The sequence below is a fragment of the Ambystoma mexicanum genome, chromosome 7p (genome assembly GCF_040938575.1).
Source record: "Ambystoma mexicanum isolate Mex_15411 chromosome 7p, UKY_AmexF1_1, whole genome shotgun sequence".
Lineage (NCBI taxonomy): Eukaryota > Metazoa > Chordata > Amphibia > Caudata > Ambystomatidae > Ambystoma > Ambystoma mexicanum.
Genome location: NC_090939.1, coordinates 976,569,946 through 976,585,929, shown reverse-complemented (window position 1 = coordinate 976,585,929; position 15,984 = coordinate 976,569,946).

The following is a 15,984-nucleotide window of genomic DNA, read 5'->3' as shown; positions in this document are numbered from 1 at the left end:
GTTATAGGAAGGATCTCAGGTTTGGTATTAGAAGCATTGAGATATCACATCTCATGCTATAGGAAGGGTCTCAGGTTTGGAATGGGAAGGAATTGGATATCACATCTCATGTCATAGGAAAGATCTCAGGTTTGGTATTAGAAGCATTGAGATATCACATCTCATGCTATAGGAATGGTCTCAGGATTGGAATGGGAAGGAGTTGGATATTAGATTCTTGCTATAGAAAGGGTCTCAGGTTTGGTCTAAGCATTGAGATATCACATCTCTGCTATCAGAAGTTTCTCAGGATTGAAATGGGAAGGAGTTGGATATCCCATCTCATGTTATAGGACGGGTCTCAGGTTTGGTAATAGAATCATTGAGATATCACATCTCATGCTGTAGGAAGTGTCTAAGGATTGGAATGGGAAGGACTTGGATATCACATCTCATGCTATAGGTAGACTCTCAGGTTTGGAAAGGGAAGGAGTGGGATATCACATTTCATGTTCAAGGAAGGATCTCAGGTTTGGTATTAGAGGCATTGAGATATCACATCTCATGCTATAGGAAGGGTCTCAGGATTGGAATGGGAAGGATTTGGATATCACATCTCATGCTATAGGAAGGGTCTCAGGTTTGGTATAAGCATTGAGATATCACATCTCATGCTATAGGAAGGGTCTCAGGATTGGAATGGGAAGGAGTTGGATATCACATCTCATGCCATAGGAAGGGTCTCAGGTTTGGTACAAGCATTGAGATATCACATCTCTGCTATCGGAAGGGTCTCAGGATAGGAATGGGAAGGAGTTGGATATCACATCTCAAGCTATCTCAGGATTGGAATGGGAAGGAGTTTGATATCACATCTCAAGCTATAGGAAGGTTCTCAGGTTTGGAGGGGGAAGGATTTGGATCTCACATCTCATGTTTTAGGACGGGTCTCAGGTTTGGTATTAGAAGCATTGAGATATCGCATCTCATGGTATAGGAAGGGTCTCAGGATTGGAATGGGAAGGAGTTGGATATCACATCTCAAGCTATCACAGGATTGGAATGGGAAGGAGTTTGATATCACATCTCAAGCTGTAGGAAGGGTCTCAGGTTTGGAAAGGGAAGGATTTGGATTTCACATCTCATGTTATAGGATGGTTCTCATGTTTGGTTTTAGAAGCATTGAGATATCACATCTCATGCTATAGGAAGGGTCTCAGGATTGGAATGGGAAGGACTTGAATATCCCATCTCATGCTATAGGGAGGCTCTCACGTTTGGAAAGGGAAGGAGTTGGATATCACATTTCATGTTAGAGGTAGGATCTCAGGTTTGGTATTAGAGGCATTGAATATCACATCTCATGCTATCAGAAGGGTCTCAGGATTGGAATGGGAAGGAGTTGGATATCACATCTCATGCTAAAGGGAGGGTCTCTGGTTTGGAAGGGGAAGGATTTGGATATCACATCTCATGTTATAGGAAGGATCTCAGGTTTGGTATTAGAAGCATTGAGATATCACATCTCATGCTATAGGAAGGGTCTCAGGTTTGGAATGGGAAGGAATTGGATATCACATCTCATGTCATAGGAAGGATCTCAGGTTTGGTATTAGAAGCATTGAGATATCACATCTCATGCTATAGGAATGGTCTCAGGATTGGAATGGGAAGGAGTTGGATATTAGATTCTTGCTATAGAAAGGGTCTCAGGTTTGGAACGGGAAGGAGTTGGATATCACATCTCATGTTATAGGAAGGGTCTCAGGTTTGGTCTAAGCATTGAGATATCACATCTCTGCTATCAGAAGTTTCTCAGGATTGAAATGGGAAGGAGTTGGATATCCCATCTCATGTTATAGGACGGGTCTCAGGTTTGGTAATAGAATCATTGAGATATCACATCTCATGCTGTAGGAAGTGTCTAAGGATTGGAATGGGAAGGACTTGGATATCACATCTCATGCTATAGGTAGACTCTCAGGTTTGGAAAGGGAAGGAGTGGGATATCACATTTCATGTTCAAGGAAGGATCTCAGGTTTGGTATTAGAGGCATTGAGATATCACATCTCATGCTATAGGAAGGGTCTCAGGATTGGAATGGGAAGGATTTGGATATTACATCTCATGCTATAGGAAGGGTCTCAGGTTTGGTATAAGCATTGAGATATCACATCTCATGCTATAGGAAGGGTCTCAGGATTGGAATGGGAAGGAGTTGGATATCACATCTCATGCCATAGGAAGGGTCTCAGGTTTGGTACAAGCATTGAGATATCACATCTCTGCTATCGGAAGGGTCTCAGGATAGGAATGGGAAGGAGTTGGATATCACATCTCAAGCTATCTCAGGATTGGAATGGGAAGGAGTTTGATATCACATCTCAAGCTATAGGAAGGTTCTCAGGTTTGGAGGGGGAAGGATTTGGATCTCACATCTCATGTTTTAGGACGGGTCTCAGGTTTGGTATTAGAAGCATTGAGATATCACATCTCATGGTATAGGAAGGGTCTCAGGATTGGAATGGGAAGGAGTTGGATATCACATCTCAAGCTATCACAGGATTGGAATGGGAAGGAGTTTGATATCACATCTCAAGCTATAGGAAGGGTCTCAGGTTTGGAAAGGGAAGGATTTGGATTTCACATCTCATGTTATAGGATGGTTCTCATGTTTGGTTTAAGAAGCATTGAGATATCACATCTAATGCTATCGGAAGGGTCTCAGGTTTGGAAAGGGAAGGATTTGGATTTCACATATGTTATTGGATGGTTCTCAGGTTTGGTTTTAGAAGCATTAAGATATCACATCTCATGCTATAGGAAGGGTCTCAGGTTTTGGAATGGGAAGGAGTTGGATACACATCTCATGTTATAGGAAGGATCTCAGGTTTGGTATTAGAAAAATTGTGATATCACATATCATGCTATAGGAAGGGTCTCAGGATTGGAATGGGAAGGAGTTGGATATGACATCTCATGCCACAGGAAGGGTCTCAGGTTTGGTATAAGCATTGAGATATCACATCTCTGCTATCGGAAGGGTCTCAGGATTGGAATGGGAAGGAGTTGGATATCCCATCTTATGTTATAGGAAAGATCTCAGGTTTGGAAGGGGAATGATTTGGACATCACATCTCATGTTTTAGGACGGGTGTCAGGTTTGGTATTAGAAGCATTGAGATATCACATCTCATGGTATAGGAAGGGTCTCAGGATTGGAATGGGAAGGAGTTGGATATCACATCTCATGCTAAAGGAAAGATCTCAGGTTTGGAAGGGGAAGGATTTGGACATCACATCTCATGTTTTAGAACGGGTGTCAGGTTTGGTATTAGAAGCATTGAGATATCACATCTCATGGTATAGCAAGGGTCTCAGGTTTGGAATAGGAAGGAGTTGGATATCACATCTCATGCTAAAGGAAAGGTCTCAGGTCTGGAAGGGGAAGGATTTGGATCTCACATCTCATGTTTTAGGACGGGTCTCAGGTTTGGTATTAGAAGCATTGAAATATCACATCTCATGGTATAGGAAGGGTCCCAGGATTGGAATGGGAAGGAGTTGGATATCACATTGAATGGGAAGGAGTTTGATATCACATCTCAAGCTATAGGAAGGGCCTCAGGTTTGGAAAGGGAATGATTTGGATTTCACATCTCATGTTGTAGGATGGTTCTCATGTTTGGTTTTAGAAGCATTGAAATATCACATCTCATGCTATCGGAAGGGTCTCAGGTTTGGAATGGGAAGGAGTTTGATATCACATCTCATGTTAGAGGTAGGATCTCAGGTTTGGTATTAGAGGCATTGAGATATGACATCTCATGCCATCAGAAGGGTCTCAGGATTGGAATGGGAAGGAGTTGGATATCACATCTCATGCTAAAGGGAGGGTCTAAGGTTTGGAAGGGGAAGGATTTGGACATCACATCTCATGTTATTGGAAGGATCTGAGGTTTGGTATTAGAAGCATTGAGATATCACATCTCATGCTATCGGAAGGGTCTCAGGTTTGGTATAAGCATTGAGATATCACATCTCTGCTATCGGAAGGGTCTCAGGATTGGAATGGGAAGGATTTGGATATCACATCTCATGTTATAGGAAGGGTCTCAGGTTTGGTATTAGAAGCATTGAGATATCACATCTCATGCTATAGCAAGGGTCTCAGGAATGGAATGGGAAGGACTTGGATATCACTTCTCATGATAAAGGAAGGGTCTAAGGTTTGGAAGGGGAAGGATTTGGATATCACATCTCATGTTATTGGACCGGTCTCAGGTTTGGTATTAGAAGCATTGAGATATCAAGTCTCATGGTATAGGACGGGAGTTTGATATCACATCTCATGCCATGGTATGGGTCTCAGGTTTTGTAGAAGCATTGGGATATCACATCTCATGCTATCGGAAGGGTATCAGGATTGGATTTGGAAGGAGTTGGATATCCCATCTCATGCTATAGGAAGGGTCTGAGGTTGGAATAGAAGGAGTTGGATATCACATCTCATGTTATAGGAAGGGTCTCAGGATTGGAATGGGAAGGACTTGGATATCACATCTCATGTTATAGGAAGGATCTCAGGTTTTGTATTAGAAGCATTGAGATATCACATCTCATGCTATAGGAAGGGTCTCAGGATTGGAATGTGAAGGATTTGGATATCACATCTCATGCTAAAGGAAGGGTCTCAGGTTTGGTATAAGCATTGAGATATCACATCTCATGCTATAGGACGGGTCTCAGGATTGGAATGGAAGGAGTTGGATATCACATTTCATGTTAGAGGAAGGATCTCAGGTTTGGTATTAGAAGCATTGAGATATCACATCTCATGCTATAGGAAGGGTCTCAGGATTGGAATGGGAAGTAGTTGGATATCACATCTCATGCTATAGGAAGGGTCTCAGGTTTGGTATAAGCATTGAGATATCACATCTCATGCTATAGGACGGGTCTCAGGATTGGAATGGAAGGAGTTGGATATCACATCTCATGTTATAGGAAGGATCTCAGGTTTGGTATTAGAAGCATTGAGACATCACATCTCATGCTATAGGAAGGGTCTCAGGGTTGGAATGGGAAGGAGTTGGATATCACATCTCATCCAATAGGAAGGGTCTCAGGTTTGAAATGGGAAGGAATTGGATATCACATCTCATGTTATAGGAAGGATCTCAGGTTTGGTATTAGAGGCATTGAGATATAACATCTCATGCTATCAGAAGGGTCTCAGGATTGGAATGGGAAGGAGTTGGATATCACATCTCATGCTAAAGGGAGGGTCTCAGGTTTGGAAGGGGAAGGATTTGGATATCACATCTCATGCTATAGGAAGGGTCTCAGGTTTGGTATAAGCATTGAGATATCACATCTCATGCTATAGGAAGGGTCTCAGGATTGGAATGGGAAGGAGTTGGATATCACATTTCATGCTATAGGTAGGCTCTCAGTTTTGGAAAGGGAAGGTTTTGGATATCACATCTCATGCTATAGGAAGAGTCTCACGATTGGAATGGGAAGGATTTGGATATCACATCTCATGCTATAGGAAGGGTCTCAGGATTGGAATGGGAAGGAGTTGGATATCACATCTCATGCTATAGGAAGGGTCTCAGGAATGGAATGGGAAGGAGTTTTATATGACATCTCATGCCAAAGGAAGGATCTCAGGTTTGGTATTAGAAGCATTGAGACATCACATCTCATGTTATAGGAAGGGTCTCAGGATTGGAATGGGAAGGAGTTGGATATCACATCTCATGCTATAGGAAGGGTCTCAGGTTTGGTATAAGCATTGAGATATCACATCTCATGCTATAGGAAGGGTCTCAGGATTGGAATGGGAAGGAGTTGTATATGACATCTCATGCCATAGGAAGGGTCTCAGTTTTGGTATCAGCATTGAGATATCACATCTCTTCTATCGGAAGGGTCTCAGGATTGGAATGGGAAGGAGTTGGATATCCCATCTTATGTTATAGGAAGGGTCTCAGGTTTGGTATTAGAAGCATTGAGATATCACATCTCATGCTATAGGAAGGGTCTCAGGATTGGAATGGGAAGGACTTGAATATCCCATCTCATGCTATAGGGAGGCTCTCACGTTTGGAAAGGGAAGGAGTTGGATATCACATTTCATGTTAGAGGTAGGATCTCAGGTTTGGTATTAGAGGCATTGAATATCACATCTCATGCTATCAGGAGGGTCTCAGGATTGGAATGGGAAGGAGTTGGATATCACATCTCATGCTAAAGGGAGGGTCTCAGGTTTGGAAGGGGAAGGATTTTGATATCACATCTCATGTTATAGGAAGGATCTCAGGTTTGGTATTAGAGGGATTGAGATATCACATCTCATGCTATCGGAAGGGTATTAGGATTGGATTTGGAAGTAGTTGGATATCCCATCTCATGCTATAGGAAGGGTCTCAGGTTGGAATGGGAAGGAATTGGATATCACATCTCATGTTATAGGAAGGGTCTCAGGTTTGCAAGGGGAAGGAGTTGGATATCACATTTCATGTTAGAGGTAGGATCTCAGGTTTGGTATTAGAGGCATTGAGATATCACATCTCATGCTATCAGAAATGTCTCAGGATTGGAATGGGAAGGAGTTGGATATCACATCTCATGCTAAAGGGAGGGTCTCTGGTTTGGAAGGGGAAGGATTTGGATATCACATCTCATGTTATAGGAAGGATCTCAGGTTTGGTATTAGAAGCATTGAGATATCACATCTCATGCTATAGGAAGGGTCTCAGGTTTGGAATGGGAAGGAATTGGATATCACATCTCATGTCATAGGAAAGATCTCAGGTTTGGTATTAGAAGCATTGAGATATCACATCTCATGCTATAGGAATGGTCTCAGGATTGGAATGGGAAGGAGTTGGATATTAGATTCTTGCTATAGAAAGGGTCTCAGGTTTGGTCTAAGCATTGAGATATCACATCTCTGCTATCAGAAGTTTCTCAGGATTGAAATGGGAAGGAGTTGGATATCCCATCTCATGTTATAGGACGGGTCTCAGGTTTGGTAATAGAATCATTGAGATATCACATCTCATGCTGTAGGAAGTGTCTAAGGATTGGAATGGGAAGGACTTGGATATCACATCTCATGCTATAGGTAGACTCTCAGGTTTGGAAAGGGAAGGAGTGGGATATCACATTTCATGTTCAAGGAAGGATCTCAGGTTTGGTATTAGAGGCATTGAGATATCACATCTCATGCTATAGGAAGGGTCTCAGGATTGGAATGGGAAGGATTTGGATATCACATCTCATGCTATAGGAAGGGTCTCAGGTTTGGTATAAGCATTGAGATATCACATCTCATGCTATAGGAAGGGTCTCAGGATTGGAATGGGAAGGAGTTGGATATCACATCTCATGCCATAGGAAGGGTCTCAGGTTTGGTACAAGCATTGAGATATCACATCTCTGCTATCGGAAGGGTCTCAGGATAGGAATGGGAAGGAGTTGGATATCACATCTCAAGCTATCTCAGGATTGGAATGGGAAGGAGTTTGATATCACATCTCAAGCTATAGGAAGGTTCTCAGGTTTGGAGGGGGAAGGATTTGGATCTCACAGCTCATGTTTTAGGACGGGTCTCAGGTTTGGTATTAGAAGCATTGAGATATCGCATCTCATGGTATAGGAAGGGTCTCAGGATTGGAATGGGAAGGAGTTGGATATCACATCTCAAGCTATCACAGGATTGGAATGGGAAGGAGTTTGATATCACATCTCAAGCTATAGGAAGGGTCTCAGGTTTGGAAAGGGAAGGATTTGGATTTCACATCTCATGTTATAGGATGGTTCTCATGTTTGGTTTTAGAAGCATTGAGATATCACATCTAATGCTATCGGAAGGGTCTCAGGTTTGGAAAGGGAAGGATTTGGATTTCACATATGTTATTGGATGGTTCTCAGGTTTGGTTTTAGAAGCATTAAGATATCACATCTCATGCTATAGGAAGGGTCTCAGGTTTTGGAATGGGAAGGAGTTGGATACACATCTCATGTTATAGGAAGGATCTCAGGTTTGGTATTAGAAAAATTGTGATATCACATATCATGCTATAGGAAGGGTCTCAGGATTGGAATGGGAAGGAGTTGGATATGACATCTCATGCCACAGGAAGGGTCTCAGGTTTGGTATAAGCATTGAGATATCACATCTCTGCTATCGGAAGGGTCTCAGGATTGGAATGGGAAGGAGTTGGATATCCCATCTTATGTTATAGGAAAGATCTCAGGTTTGGAAGGGGAATGATTTGGACATCACATCTCATGTTTTAGGACGGGTGTCAGGTTTGGTATTAGAAGCATTGAGATATCACATCTCATGGTATAGGAAGGGTCTCAGGATTGGAATGGGAAGGAGTTGGATATCACATCTCATGCTAAAGGAAAGATCTCAGGTTTGGAAGGGGAAGGATTTGGACATCACATCTCATGTTTTAGAACGGGTGTCAGGTTTGGTATTAGAAGCATTGAGATATCACATCTCATGGTATAGGAAGGGTCTCAGGATTGGAATGGGAAGGAGTTTGATATCACATCTCATGCAATCGGAAGGGTCTCAGGTTTGGAATGGGAAGGAGTTGGATATCACATCTCATGTTATAGGAAGGATCTCAGGTTTATTATTAGAAGCATTGAGATATCACATCTCATGCTATAGGAAGGGTCTCAGGATTGGAATCGGAAGGAGTTGTATTTGACATCTCATGCCATAGGAAGGGTCTCAGGTTTGGTATAAGCATTGAGATATCACATCTCTGCTATCGGAAGGGTCTCAGGATTGGAATGGGAAGGAGTTGGATATCCCATCTCATTATAGCAAGGGTCTCAGGTTTGGTATTAGAAGCATTGAGATATCACATCTCATGCTATAGGAAGGGTCTCAGGATTGGAATGGGAACGACTTGGATATCACATCTCATGATAAAGGAAGGGTCTAAGGTTTGGAAGGGGAAGGATTTGGATATCACATCTCATGTTATAGTACCGGTCTCAGGTTTGGTATTAGAAGCATTGAGATATCAAGTCCCATGGTATAGGACGGGTCTCAGAATTGGAATGGGAAGGAGTTGGATATCCCATCTCATTATAGCAAGGGTCTCAGGTTTGGTATTAGAAGCATTGAGATATCACATCTCATGCTATAGGAAGGGTCTCAGGATTGGAATGGGAAGGAGTTGGATATGACATCTCATGCCACAGGAAGGGTCTCAGGTTTGGTATAAGCATTGAGAAATCACATCTCTGCTATCGGAAGGGTCTCAGGATTGGAATGGGAAGGAGTTGGATATCCCATCTTATGTTATAGGAAAGATCTCAGGTTTGGAAGGGGAATGATTTGGACATCACATCTCATGTTTTAGGACGGGTGTCAGGTTTGGTATTAGAAGCATTGAGATATCACATCTCATGGTATAGGAAGGGTCTCAGGATTGGAATGGGAAGGAGTTGGATATCACATCTCATGCTAAAGGAAAGATCTCAGGTTTGGAAGGGGAAGGATTTGGACATCACATCTCATGTTTTAGGACGGGTGTCAGGTTTGGTATTAGAAGCATTGAGATATAACATCTCATGGTATAGGAAGGGTCTCAGGATTGGAATGGGAAGGAGTTGGATATCACATCTCATGCTAAAGGAAAGATCTCAGGTTTGGAAGGGGAAGGATTTGGACATCACATCTCATGTTTTAGAACGGGTGTCAGGTTTGGTATTAGAAGCATTGAGATATCACATCTCATGGTATAGGAAGGGTCTCAGGATTGGAATGGGAAGGAGTTTGATATCACATCTCATGCAATCGGAAGGGTCTCAGGTTTGGAATGGGAAGGAGTTGGATATCACATCTCATGTTATAGGAAGGATCTCAGGTTTATTATTAGAAGCATTGAGATATCACATCTCATGCTATAGGAAGGGTCTCAGGATTGGAATCGGAAGGAGTTGTATTTGACATCTCATGCCATAGGAAGGGTCTCAGGTTTGGTATAAGCATTGAGATATCACATCTCTGCTATCGGAAGGGTCTCAGGATTGGAATGGGAAGGAGTTGGATATCCCATCTCATTATAGCAAGGGTCTCAGGTTTGGTATTAGAAGCATTGAGATATCACATCTCATGCTATAGGAAGGGTCTCAGGATTGGAATGGGAACGACTTGGATATCACATCTCATGATAAAGGAAGGGTCTAAGGTTTGGAAGGGGAAGGATTTGGATATCACATCTCATGTTATAGTACCGGTCTCAGGTTTGGTATTAGAAGCATTGAGATATCAAGTCCCATGGTATAGGACGGGTCTCAGAATTGGAATGGGAAGGAGTTGGATATCACATCTCAAGCTATAGGAAGGGTGTCAGGATTGGAATGGGAAGGAGTTTGATATCACATCTCATGCCATGGTATGGGTCTCAGGTTTTGTAGAAGCATTGGGATATCACATCTCATGCTATCGGAAGGGTATCAGGATTGGATTTGGAAGGAGTTGGATATCCCATCTCATGCTATAGGAAGGGTCTCAGGTTGGAATGGGAAGGAGTTGGATATCACATCTCATGTTATAGGAAGGGTATCAGGATTGGAATGGGAAGGACTTGGATATCACATCTCATGCTATAGGAAGGCTATCAGGTTTGGAAGGGGAAGGATTTGGATATCACATCTCATGCTATAGGAAGGGTCTCAGGTTTGGTATAAGCATTGAGATATCACATCTCATGCTATAGAAACGGTCTCAAGATTGCAATGGGAAGGAGTTGGATATCACATCTCATGTTATAGGAAGGATCTCAGATTTGGTATTAGAAGCATTGAGACATCACATCTCATGCTATAGGAAGGGTCTCAGGATTGGAATGGGAAGGAGTTGGATATCACATCTCATGTTATAGGAAGGGTCTCAGGATTGGAATGGGAAGCACTTCGATATCACATCTCATGTTATAGGAAGGCTTCCAGGTTTAGAAGGGGAAGGAGTTGGATATCACATTTCATGTTAGAGGTAGGATCTCAGGTTTGGTATTAGAGGCATTGAGATATAACATCTCATGCTATCAGAAGGGTCTCAGGATTGGAATGGGAAGGAGTTGGATATCACATCTCATGCTAAAGGGAGGGTCTCAGGTTTGGAAGGGGAAGGATTTGGATATCACATCTCATGCTATAGGAAGGGTCTCAGGATTGGAATGGGAAGGATTTGGATATCACATCTCATGCTATAGGAAGGGTCTCAGGTTTGGTATAAGCATTGAGATATCACATCTCATGCTATAGGAAGGGTCTCAGGATTGGAATGGGAAGGAGTTGGATATCACATCTCATGTTATAGGAAAGATCTCAGGTTTGGTATTAGAAGCATTGAGACATCACATCTCATGTTATAGGAAGGGTCTCAGGATTGGAATGGGAAGAAGTTGGATATCACATCTCATGCGATAGGAAGAGTCTCAGGTTTGGTATAAGCATTGAGATATCACATCTCATGATATAGGAAGGGCTCAGGATTGGAATGGGAAGGAGTTGTATATGACATCTCATGCCATAGGAAGGGTCTCAGGTTTGGTATAAGCATTGAGATATCACATCACATGCTATAGGAAGGGTCTCAGGATTGGAATGGGAAGGACTTGGATATCACATCTCATGCTAAAGGGAGGGTCTCAGGTTTGGAAGGGGAAAGATTTGGATATCACATCTCATGTTATAGGAAGGATCTCAGGTTTGGTATAAGAAGCATTGAGATATCACATATCATGCTATCGGAAGAATCTCAGATTTCCAAACCTGAGAGCCTTCCTACAGCATGAGATGTGATATCCAAGTCATTCCCATTCCAATCCTGAGACCCTTCCTATAACATGAGATGTCATATCCAACTCCTTCCCATTCCAACCTGAGACCCTTCCTATAGCATGAGATGGGATATCCAACTCCTTCCAAATCCAATCCTGATACCCTTCCGATAGCATGAGATGTGATATCCCAATGCTTCTACAAAACCTGAGACCCATACCATGGCATGAGATGTGATATCAAACTCCCGTCCTATACCATGAGACTTGATATCTCAATGCTTCTAATACCAAACCTGAGACCGGTCCAATAACATGAGATGTGATATCCAAATCCTTCCCCTTCCAAACCTTAGACCTTTCCTTTATCATGAGATGTGATATCCAAGTCCTTCCCATTCCATTCCTGAGACCCTTCCTATAGCATGAGATGTGATATCTCAATGCTTCTAATACCAAACCTGAGACCCTTCCTATAACATGAGATGTGATATCCAAGTCCTTCCCATTTCAATCCTGAGACCCTTCCTATAGCATGAGATGTGATATCTCAATGCTTCTAATACCAAACCTGAGACCCTTCCTATAATATGAATTCTGATGTCCAAGTCCTTCCCATTCCAATCCTGAGACCCTTCCAATAGCAGAGATGTGATATCTCAATGCTTCTAATATCAAACCTGTGACCTGTCCTATAACATGAGGTGGGATATCCAACTCCTTCCCGTTCCAAACCTGATACCCTTCCTATAGCATGAGATGTGATATCCAATTCCTTCCCATCCCAATCCTGAGACACCTCCGATAGCAGAGATGTGATATCTCAATGCTTATACCAAACCTGAGACTCTTCCTATAACATGAGATGTGATATCTAACTCCTTCCCGTTCCAAACCTGAGACCCTTCCTATAGCATGAGATGTGATATCCAACTCCTTCCCATTCCAATCCTGAGACCCTTCCTATAGCATGTGATGTGATATCTCAATGCTTATACCAAATCTGAGACCCTTCCTATAGCATAAGATGTGATATCCAACTCCTTCCCATTCCAATCCTGAGACCCTTCCTATAGCATGAGATGTGATATCTCAATGCTTCTAATACCAAACCTGAGATCCTTCCTATAACATGAGATGTGATATCCAACTCCTTCCCATTCCAATCCTGAGACCCTCATGATAGCATGAGATGTGATATCTCAATGCCTCTAATACCAAACCTGAGATCCTACCTCTAACATGAAATGTGATATCCATCTCCTTCCCTTTCCAAACTTGAGACCCTGCCTATAGCATGAGATGTGATATTCAAGTCCTTCCCATTCCAATCCTGAGACCCTTCCTATAGCATGTGATGTGATATCTCAATGCGTATACCAAACCTGAGACCCTTCCTATGGCATGAGATGTCATATACAACTCCTTCCCATTCCAATCCTGAGACCCTTCCTATAGCATGAGATGTGATATCTCAATGCTTATACCAAACCTGAGACCCTTCCTATAGCATGAGATGTGATATCCAACTTCTTCCCATTCCAATCCTAAGACCCTTCCTATAACATGAGATGTGATGTCTCAATGCTTCTAATACCAAACCTGAGATCTTTCCTATACCATGAGATGTGATATCCAACTCCTTCCCATTCCAATCCTGAGACCCTTCTTATAGCATGAGATGTGATATCTCAATGCTTATACCAAACCTGAGACCCTTCCTATAGCTTGAGATGTGATATCCAACTCCTTCCCATTCCAATCCTGAGACCCTTCCTATAGCATGAGATGTGATATCTCAAGGCCTCTAATACCAAACCTGAGATCCTTCCTCTAACATGAAATGTGATATCCAACTCCTTCCCCTTCCTAACCTGAGACCCTTCCTATAGCATGAGATGTGATATCCAACTCCTTCCCATTCCAATCCTGAGACCCTTCCGATAGCTTGAGATGTGATATCTCAATGCTTCTAATATCAATACTGAGACCCTCCCTATAGCATGAGATGTGATATCTAAGTCCTTCCCATTCCAATCCTGAGACCCTTCCGATAGCAGAGATGTGATATCTCAATGCTTATACCAAACCTGAGACCCTTCCTATAGCATGAGATGTGATATCCAACTCCTTCCCATTCCAATCCTGAGACCCTTCCTATAGCATGATATGTGAAATCTCAATGCTTCTACCAAAACTGAGACCCTTCCTTTAGCATGAGATGTGATATCCAACTCCTTCCCATTCCAATCCTGAGACCAGTCCTATAGCATGAGATGTGATATCTCAATGCTTCTAATACCAAACCTGAGATCCTTCCTATAACATGAGATGTGATATCCAACTCCTTCCCATTCCAATTGTGAGACCCTTCCTATAGCATGAGATGTGATATCTCAATGCTTCTAATACCAAACCTGAGATCCTTCCGATAGCATGAGATGTGATATCTCAATGCTTCTAATACCAAACCTGAGATCCTTCCTATAACATGAGATGTGATATCCAAATCCTTCCCCTTCCGAACCTGAGACCCTCCCTTTAGCATGAGATGTGATATCCAACTCCTTCCCATTCCAATCCTGATACCCTTCTGATAGCATGAGATGTGATATCTCAATGCCTCTAATACCAAACCTGAGATCCTACCTCTAACATGAAATGTGATATCCAACTCCTTCCCTTTCCAAACCTGAGAGCCTTCCTACAGCATGAGATGTGATATCCAAGTCCTTCCCATTCCAATCCTGAGACCCTTCCTATAACATGAGATGTCATATCCAACTCCTTCCCATTCCAACCTGAGACCCTTCCTATAGCATGAGATGGGATATCCAACTCCTTCTTATGCCAAACCTGAGACCCTTCCTATGGCATGATATGTGATATCCAACTCCTTGCCATTCAAATCCTGAGACCCTTCCTATAGCATGAGAAGGGATATCCAACTCCTTCCCAATCCAATCCTGAGACCATTCCGATAGCAGAGATGTGATATCTCAACGCTTCTACCAAACCTGAGAACCTTCCTATAACATGAGATGTGATATCCAATTCCTACCCATTCCAAACCTGAGACCCTTCCTATTGGATGAGATGTGATATCCAACTCCTTCCCATTCCAACCCTGAGACCCTTCCTATACCATGAGATGTGATATCTCAATGCTTCTAATACCAAACCTGGGTCCAGTCCTATAACATGAGATATGATATCCAAATCCTTCCCCTTCCAAACTTGAGACCCTTCCTTTAGCATGAGATGTGATATCCAAATACTTCCCATTCCAATCCTAAAACCCTTCCTATAGCATGAGATGTGATATCTCAATGTTTCTAATAAAAAACCTGAGACCCTTCCTATAGCAAGAGATGCGATATCCGAATCCTTCCCATTCCAATCCTGAGACCCTTCCTATAACATGAGATGTGATATCCAACTCCTTCCCATTCCAACCTGAGACCCTTCCTATAGCATGAGAAGGGATATCCAACTCCTTCCCAATCCAATCCTGAGACCCTTCCGATAGCAGAGATGTGATATCTCAATGCTTATACCAAACCTGAGACCCTTCCTATGGCATGAGATGTGATATCCAACTCCTTGCCATTCAAATCCTGAGACCCTCCCTATAACAAGAGATGTCATATCCAACTCCTTCCCATTCCAAACCTGAGACCCTTCCTTTAGCATGAGATGTAATATCCAAATCCTTCACATTCCAATCCGGAGACCCTTCCTATAGCATGAGATGTGATATCTCAATGCATCTAATACCAAACATGAGATCCTTCCTATAACATGAGATGTGATATCCAACTCCTTCCCATTCCAAACCTGAGACCCTTCCGATAGCATGAGATGTGATATCTCAATGCTTCAAAAACCAAACAAGAGAACCATCCTATAACATGAGATGTGAAATCCAAATCCTTCCCTTCCCAAACCTGAGACTCTTCCTATAGCATGAGATGTGATATCTCAATGCTTCTACCAAACCTGAAACCCTTCCTATAGCATGAGATGTGATATCCAACTCCTTCCCATTCCAATCCTGAGACACTTCCTATAGCATGAGATGTGATATCACAATGCTTCTAATACCAAACCTGAGACCCGTCCTATAACATGAGATGTGATATCCAAATCCTTCCCCTTCCAAACCTTAGACCCTTC